We start from the raw sequence: 8,737 nt of genomic DNA on the forward strand, positions 1-8,737 counted from the left end.
AGCAGTATAAAACCATTCAAAAGCACATTATAGCAAATGAAACATAGTGAGTGGATTCATACACATAAGTCAGAGTCCAATCTTATGGGATGCCTGTCTAACTAAGATAAATCTTTATAAGATGTCTGAAGCAATTGATGGTTGCTTTTCCACGTATGGTGGCGGCGGCGGCGGGGATCATTCCACAGTACAGTGGCAACAGCAGAAAATGCCCATTTTGGGGATACCAGCCTAGGATATTCTGTAGGGTGTGGTTGTTCAGAACTTTTAATTTTTTTATTAAATTTATATACCATCCTTAACAGGTTTTGTTGAGGGGTGGTGGTTGTTGCTGTTACAGATAGTAATTTTTTTGTGTGTTTTAGATTTTCTTATGATTTATGTGGAAATTGTTCAATCTGGTTGTATACTTTTTGATGTATTTTTATTGTTTACGACTACTTTTTCTTATGTTTGTAATTACGGAATTGTTTACATGTTGAAAGTGGTCTTGAGCATGTTTTTAATTTTGGGAAGGCGGCATACAAATAAAACGATTGACTGACTGATTGATTCCTCCCTAAGGATCCCAGAGCAGCACACACACCAACAATATAAATCCCCTCCCTTCATCAACAAGACCTTGAACATAGTTTTGTAGCTGATCAGCAGTTTTCTCAGCACAGGTGTCATATTTGTGCTCCACTCAACAGCTTGGGACTGGTGCTATTTTAACTTCTTCATAAATGATTTGTCTGTCATTTGCCAGAAAAAAATATCAGTGGACTTCTCCGTAAAAATGTCAACTCTGCATATAGCAGCAGCAGCAGCAGCAGCAGCAGCAGCAGCAGCAGCAGCAGAGAAAAGGCAAATTTCATACTAGAGAAGAGACCAAGTGAGTTGGAGTGCTTTCCTTATGAGGAAAGACTACCTAAAATACTTGGAGCTTTTTAGTTTAGAAAAAAAGATGATTAAGCAGGGTGGGGAAGAAATGAAAGAGGTTTATAGAAATATCAAAAAAGTTGGAAAATACAAATCTTCCTTTCTCTCTCACAATAATAGAACTTAGGACCACATACTAAAATTTATCAAAAATTTAAAAAAATTGTCCAGTGGCACCTTAGAGACCAACTAAGTTTGTTCTTGGTATAAGCTTTCGTGTGCATGCACACTTCTTCAGATACATGAAAGCTTATACCAAGAACAAACTTAGTTGGTCTCTAAGGTGCTACTGGACAATTTTTTTTCCATATTTCGACTGTGTCAGACCAATACGGCTACCTACCTGAATCTGAAATTTATCAGAAGTAGGTATAGGGTGGCCAAAGAAAAGTATTCTGAATACCAGTTTCTGGGGAACAAAGCCTGGAAGAATGCCCCTTTTCTAACTTGTGTATTTCTGGTCACGGTTTAAAGGATGATGTTAGATCAAATGAGACTCATTCACATAGTAGATTGAACACAGGTACAAAATGTCGTACAGCTCAACTATTGGGTACACAGATACTATTTAGGTATATACAGGCACACAAATTGTACGCTCATTTAATATAACACATCAGCAGCTAAGCGGACACTTGTTCTGAACCAGCAGGACCCATTTTCCATACCCAGGATCCCGAAGTCCGTAGATAGTTAAAATGTAACCTTCATTCAGCACTCCTTTTTTTAAAAAGGGAAATGAATGATAGTATGAAACACGAGCTGGCTGAGCTATCCAAGGAGCCTCTGCTAAGCAGCAAAACTCCCACGCTTCAAGAATTAATTGGGGAAAAATTGGGTTCATTGAAGTGTGGCGACATAGCAGGAGAGTTCTGCTGCCATTCTGCAATGTGCGACAACTTCTTAAGCAATGCCTTTTGTTTTAGTAGGCTTCACTCTACTTTATAGTCTCTCAATGCTCAGGGTAGCACCGTGATTCCATCTGAGTATATACGAAGCTGAGCAGCCAAGTGGATTTTTAACTCCCACAACAATCTGGAGATGTTAATACAGTTTATAAAAGAATGAGACACCTGGATTGTTCCTAGAAACTTTTGACTGGTGCAGGTGTTCCTGGGTTTGCCCACTCCTGTAGCTCCAGCACTCACCGAATCCCACTGCAGAAACCACATGCATGGGGTGTGCCTTAGTCCCAAGATTTGTTGTGTATACGTGCTTAAAAATATAATTCCAACCTGTTTCCAAGTTGCTTTAAGTAATGAATGCACAGAACAGATGAGAGTACAGAAGCAGATCAACATGAGGCTTCTGGGGGCTCTGATCCAACTTGGTGCATCTTGGGTAGGGTAAAATCACCCTGAATCACTCCTATCCACACCATTGTTTGGCACCATCACGGAGTGACTACACACATCCTGCACCATCTATAGTCTCCTCTGATCTGGCTCCAACTGGCCTTACTTACAAAGAGTAAAGAACATCCTCACTGTCAGGAATGAGCCAGCTCCAAGCGAAGGTTTGCAGCCAACTGCAGAAAGCAGCCAGGAACAGAGAGGCTTTGATGTTACTCAGGCAGGGGAAGCCAGCAGCTGCAGACTTCAGCTCTTCCTGACCTTGACGGGCAGGCTGTTAAGGCAATAGCTGAGAGCAGGCTAGAACACAGTCAAAACTAGCCAGAAGCACAAAAAGGCGCGAATGAACTCAGAGACAGCCTCTCAGAAAAGGAAGAGGTAGGAGCAGATCCACTAAGTCCAAAGAGTCGGCAAATGGGAGGGCTACTAGATAGGAAGCAAAACAAGAGATGTAAGGTTCGTAAGTGCAATATCTTTTGTCGACGCCAGGAGTCTTCAGAAGGGTCATCTTGAGTAATGGTGCCGGTGGCTTTGTTAGAGCCGTCCAGAGCTATCTAGTTGTTTTTTAAATAAATCCACCTTTTTAATTAGCTACGCTTACTGTGTTATCAAGCTGGGAACCTGGACTCCTGACACTCACTGACACTAACTCTATGGGAATAAATCACAGAGGGATAAAAGTATCTAGTTCTCTTCAGCCATTCTTAAACTCTATCCATGGACGGCTCACATGCACTTCCCCTGCCCCCTCCACCTCTCTCACGTGCGCAGGAAGGTCTAAAAAGAGGCTGAAAGCATGTTTGGCTGAACATCTATGAGATGCTTGACCACACAGTGTTTCCAGTCATGGAGAGGGTTGTAAGTCACCCTTCAGACCTTCCTGCTTATCACTGGAGGTTTTGGGACTGGAGGGATTTGGGCTGGTGCATGTGGCCCTGCGTCCCCTCCACAAATAGACTTTGTTGTGGCAAAGCCAAGAAAGAGTTCTGTGTCACATTAACAATGTTCACGTGGTATAAGCTTTCACAGACGAGAACACATCGCATGTTCAAATACAACCATGAACGCACTGGCATATTTAGGATTCATGAGGGTATCCATCAAAGGCACCATTGACCTGAAGATTCAAATGTTGCACTGCTAAACAGAGCAGAAGATCAGAGTCTGGTGAGAATAGCATCTTCCACACTTTGCGCTTCAATCATATTTGCTGTGGATACACAGACATTGTACTAGGATTTCCTGAAGCCTAGACATAAAGTTGGACAACAGAATGCACATTATTCAATGTAAGTCATAGACCTGCAGCGAAACCAGGGTCCCAGAACCATTTAAACTCTATTTAAAGACTCAATGTGTCACAAACATCCATTTAACCTGCTCAGTTTTCAAACCTATAACTGGAAACAGGAAATGCAAGCCAGCACGCAAGGGGGAAAGGACCTTTAGTTTTACTCAATGCGTTTATTTTTAGCTGCTTTAAATCACCAAGGCTGACTATTCCTGCACTGAATAAAGTTGGCTAAGGATTCAGTAGAATCCCCGCCCCCAACCTCTGTAAGTAAGACAAGTAATATCTTTCAACTCTTTTGCAACATCAGGTCCCCTGGTAACCCACAGCATCCTCAAAATGTTAAATGTGTAATTCTAAGAAGAACCCTGCTGCTCTGTCTTAAAAGGGATAAAACCACTGTCTAGCAGTGGAGAATAAAATGTCCTTTCTTCCCACATCAATTGTTTGTTAAAGCCCATTGTGATTCCTGGTGCTCCTTTGCATGAAGCTCTGTCATTAATTATTACTTTCCTTCTGCAGGGGAAGGTTTACCTCTGAAATCATCCTTGTGCTCCCCATTGGCAGTGAAATGGAAGATAATGCCAGTAAATGACACCTTCTACCTTTACTTAAAAGCCACTAAGCATCAGCGAGCAATTATGCGCACTTGAGGACTGGATAGCACTTGCCACGGCTGTCATGTTCCTACTGAGTGTAGGCATACCCGGTTTTTGTTTTTTTTAAAGAAATGGAACCGAGAGAAGAAGCAGTGAGATACCAACACATTATATTTAAAGCCATTCCATTAAGGAGAAATTACCGCTGTGAAATGTCAGCACTCCATTTCTAGAAAGATTGTGCATGCTGCAGAATGTGATCTGATCGAAGGGAAACACAACTGTGTTTTTTTTAAAAAACAAAAAGCCTGAGGCTTTCAGATTACTGCTCAGGGTGCAGAGTTTGGCAACCTGGGTGGAATCTACACACATTTAAAAAACATTCAGGGGGGAAAAAGAAAAAAAAGTGTTTTTAAAAATACATTGAATTTTCCACAAGGCTCACCATTGCCATCTAGTGTCACATTGTGTATTGCATTTAAAACACGCTTAAAACATTTTATTTGCAGCTGTATAGTTGAGTGCCAGGTTGCTCACTGGGGCAAGACGGTTTGAGCCTATTACACTGATCCTGGCCTGACTGAACTGGCTGCCAGTTAGTTTGCAGGCCCTATTCAAAGTGCTGGCTTTGACCTCTAAAGCGCAAAACAGTTCAGGACTGCAATGCCCGGTTTCTGATATGATCCTGGAATGTCCCACTTTTCCTTAGGATGTCTCTATTTTTATTGGAGAAATGTTGGAGGGTATGGAGTTATCCACTCCCCAAGCTGTCTGAAGGCAATCCTGTATAGAGGTTTTTTTTAAAAAAAGTTTAATGTTTTATTATGTTTTTATATATGTTGGAAGCTGCCCAGAGTTGCTGGGTCAACCCAGTAAGATGTGTAGGGTATAAATCGTAAAATTTTCATTATAGAATGAGACGTCCCTATTTTCATCGGAAAAATGCTGGAGGGTATCAGTACCTCAGGAACTGCCTTTCCCCATAATCTGGACCCTACAATCATCAATGGAGGCCGATTTTCGTTTGCCTCCTCCACAAGAGGTCCAGAGCGCGGTAACATGAGAACGGGCCTTTTCTGCAATAGCTCCCCATTTGTGGAATACTCTCACCAGGGATGTTTGGCTGGTGCCTTCATTATATATCTTTAGGTGCCAAGAGAAAAGGTTTCTCTTCAACCAGGCCTTTGACTAATTAACACTCTGTGTCCTTTTAAATGTGTTTGGGGGAGGTTATGCGTCCCCCCTTCTTGTTCTTGTTTAATTATGTATTTGTGTTTTTATTTTTATGCTGTGAACCACCCTAAGTTCTATGGATGAAGGTGGTATACAAATTTAATACATAATAATAATATCACCATCAGGTTATCAAAAGGCATCAGTTCAGGATAACTTAAACCTGTGACACAGACCAAGTCAAGTCAAATTTTACACTTACCATTTTTAAATCCAACCAGAAATCTGACAGCCATCTTCATTGTGCATTTGACCTTTTTCATTCGCAGATCAGAATACTTATTAACTTACTGGTGTCAATTACATTGTTAACAGTGATATATAATATTATTTTGAATTATTTCATTGGGGGTGAGAAATATGTAGTGCTTCTGATGTGATTATAATATGTAATAGAGAATATTCAAACACTCAACTCAGCTAATTGGTCAGAGTGGAGAAATAATGTGGAAGCTACACATTTAACCAACCTCCCCCCCAAATTTTTTTTAAATGTAGAAAGTTACATTTCTGAGTTATCATTTTGTATATTGCAAGCTTTATCTTTCTAAAACCATAGCAGATCTGGTTACCTTCTAATATGTTCCTGCAAATATATAACATTAGGGTCTTTAGCATCGCTAGTAAGTAATCTGGATAACTGTGAATTTTGGATTGTGATGGAATTTTTTTTTCAGAAGATCGAAGCTTTAGAACGCTGTATATGCCATTCACCCAACAAAAAGAATCACGAATGCTGTACATTGCGTTCTGTAAAGCTACATTGATTATCTCAGCATTTTGTTCATTGATTATGCCATTTCTTGTCATTTTATATTTGCATATGTGATTTCAAATACACATAAAGCACTGCACTGCAAAAAGCCTAGCAGTTAAAATTGACCAGTCCCTTTTATAATTACCATGGATCAATCTTCAGTCATTCTAAAATTTGCTTTATCCTTATTAATGGAGTTAGTATATTATACCCATCAACAGATCTTTGCTTGTGCAGATTTAGACGGTTTCTTAATGACTCTGTCCCAGCTATAAAGCTTCCCCTTTAGTACATGAACTAGGCCAGTGTATAAAACAGGTAAAGAAGTTTGATTTAAGGAAGCAAACATACAGTCTACAAAATGCAGAAGTCTATAGAAGTGTTGTATCAAGGCCATACTAGATGGGAGATCCACAATCAGTGCTTCCAGCATACTTCTCTTTGGTTAAAGGAGCCACTGGGGAGACGGGATGCACATTAAATACAAAAACACATTTTACATCATGTCTAGTTTGACCCTCAGACAAGCTAAAAAGAAGAAAAGGCAAGAATACAAGGGTATGATAAATGGAGGGGGAAAGGTCGAATCTGTCAAGTAATCTCCAATATTTCCATTGGCAAAATATTTACTAGATGTATTTTAGATTCCATCTTCCTGCACAACATCCTTCATTAGCATGGCTGTATGTAGCAGTCACATAAGTCACCCGATTACCTGCAATTAGCAAAGTAATGAGCACCAAGAAAGGGACAACAGGTGAGATAAATAAAACTGGGGGGTTATCTATGAGTCTAGACATGAATAATGGGCAAACACAGCTTGTAATCCTTCTAATTATTTGCAATTTCCTACTAGTTATTACTGCTTACATAGCTATTGATATAAATCTTTCCAGGGGCAGAATATTGTTTCCATTAAAATTTCAACTCATGTTGCCATAATCCTGTCTTCATAAATATATGTAAGATGAAGGACTGGTTGTTAATTTGCTTCTTTGTTGAGAACAGGAGGAAGCAAGAACCATGAAAATTAAATGTGCTTTGGCCCATTTGACCATGCTAGTATTTCATATTTGATTGCAAAATGAGATTAAAGAAGCTGGAGAACAACAATATGTGACCAAACGCAGTTAGAGCATATTATCATTCCTACACACTCAAGTCCTGCTTGTATGCTTCCCATAGGTGTCTCATTGGCCACTTTGAGAACAGGCTGCTATGAGACTAGATGGACCTTTGACCTGATCCAACAGAGGTCTTCTTCTGGTCTTATGTGCTACATGGTACTGAGAAGAAAAAGAGTGTTTGGCTTCCTCCTTTGTCCTTAAGGAGTCATCCAGTTGCACTTTTCTGGGGGGTGACTGGACTGTCTTTCTGAAAGAATATTTGAACCCTCGGTGGTCTTTTGTGACAAATTCACAAGACATTTTCAGAATAAAGTTGCGTGGCCAATAGACAGAACTGCAGTCCAGCAACACCTGGGGGAACTCATGTTCCCAATCTTTGTCTTAAACCCTTGCCTTAATACAAACAGTTATGCTAGCACAACTTTTAGCTGCACAGTAGAACTTTGCTTCCCTCTCTGCTCCCCATCTGCCCCTACCATTTCCCATCTGGCTTGGGGGGGAAGGTTGTGGAAACCCCCAGAGCAGATTCAGGAAGCTCAAGGGGATGTGGGGAGAAAGAAAGGCAGCAAAGTTACATTGTACAGCTACAAGTTGTTGTTCTAGCCTAACTTTTTAGTTGGATACTATTAAGTTGTGGGTGGACACAGCAGTTGACACAGAGATTTCTCCAAGTGGTTCTTTATAGTAAGCTGGAACTGAACTGAACTGAACAGCTCAGCTGGCCTGCTTTTATAGGCAGCCGGCTGTCAACACTGTAACAACAACCACCCAGGGTTTCCCACCTAAATTAACTTACGTGGACCTGAGTGAAAACTACAGTATATACACAATACCCCTGGTGGCCAGGGTGAGAACTTCAATACATAACAGATGCCACCAAAGGTTCTTAGCAATTATTCCAGACTCCACACATATAAGTCATTTTAGCTATGTTAGCAGTTCAGTAGCATCACAATCTAGCAGGAAGATCCAGTGAAATGAATGGGAGGAGTCCAAGGCTGCAGTTGTGTCTTTTGCCTCCTTTCACAACTTTTTTGTTTTGTTTTCTGCACACCAAAGCCACTCTCTCCTAGAGATGTCAGAGAAATTCTATTTTGTTTGCATCTTCTTGAACCTATACATGAACTGAATCTCAATTATCTTTCAAAAATTTACACTTCTCCGAATATTGAGATGCTATTCTCCAACCAACCAATGTGTACACAAATGGATATCAAGTGAAACGGGACATAAAAATGCATGCTTACATGAAAAATAACATGCAAAAAGTTGTTCCCTCACAGAAAATGTGTGCATTAGTCAAAACTGCATACAAAATATGTTCATCAGGAAAGATTCGTGTGAAAATGCTGAAAGTTTTTCATGAAGATTATGCAAATTGCTATCGAAATCTGGAGAACCAAATTAAAGATAGGAAAAATGGGAAAACAAAATTAGCCTTCTGCCCATCCATACTC

General features: G+C 40.3%; 1 long non-coding RNA gene across 1 annotated transcript in view; it reads right to left on the bottom strand.

Moving 5' to 3' along the window:
- LOC308481404 overlaps positions 1 to 7,909 on the bottom strand; it is a 42,817-nt gene extending 34,908 nt beyond the window's left edge. The window contains exon 1 of the long non-coding RNA XR_013988641.1: positions 5,599 to 7,909. This is a non-coding gene — a long non-coding RNA (uncharacterized lncRNA). The remainder of the gene's footprint in view (positions 1 to 5,598) is intronic.
- Positions 7,910 to 8,737: the final 828 nt, after the last annotated feature.

The sequence above is a fragment of the Podarcis pityusensis genome (assembly GCF_964106645.2).
Source record: "Podarcis pityusensis genome assembly, chromosome: 7".
Lineage (NCBI taxonomy): Eukaryota > Metazoa > Chordata > Lepidosauria > Squamata > Lacertidae > Podarcis > Podarcis pityusensis.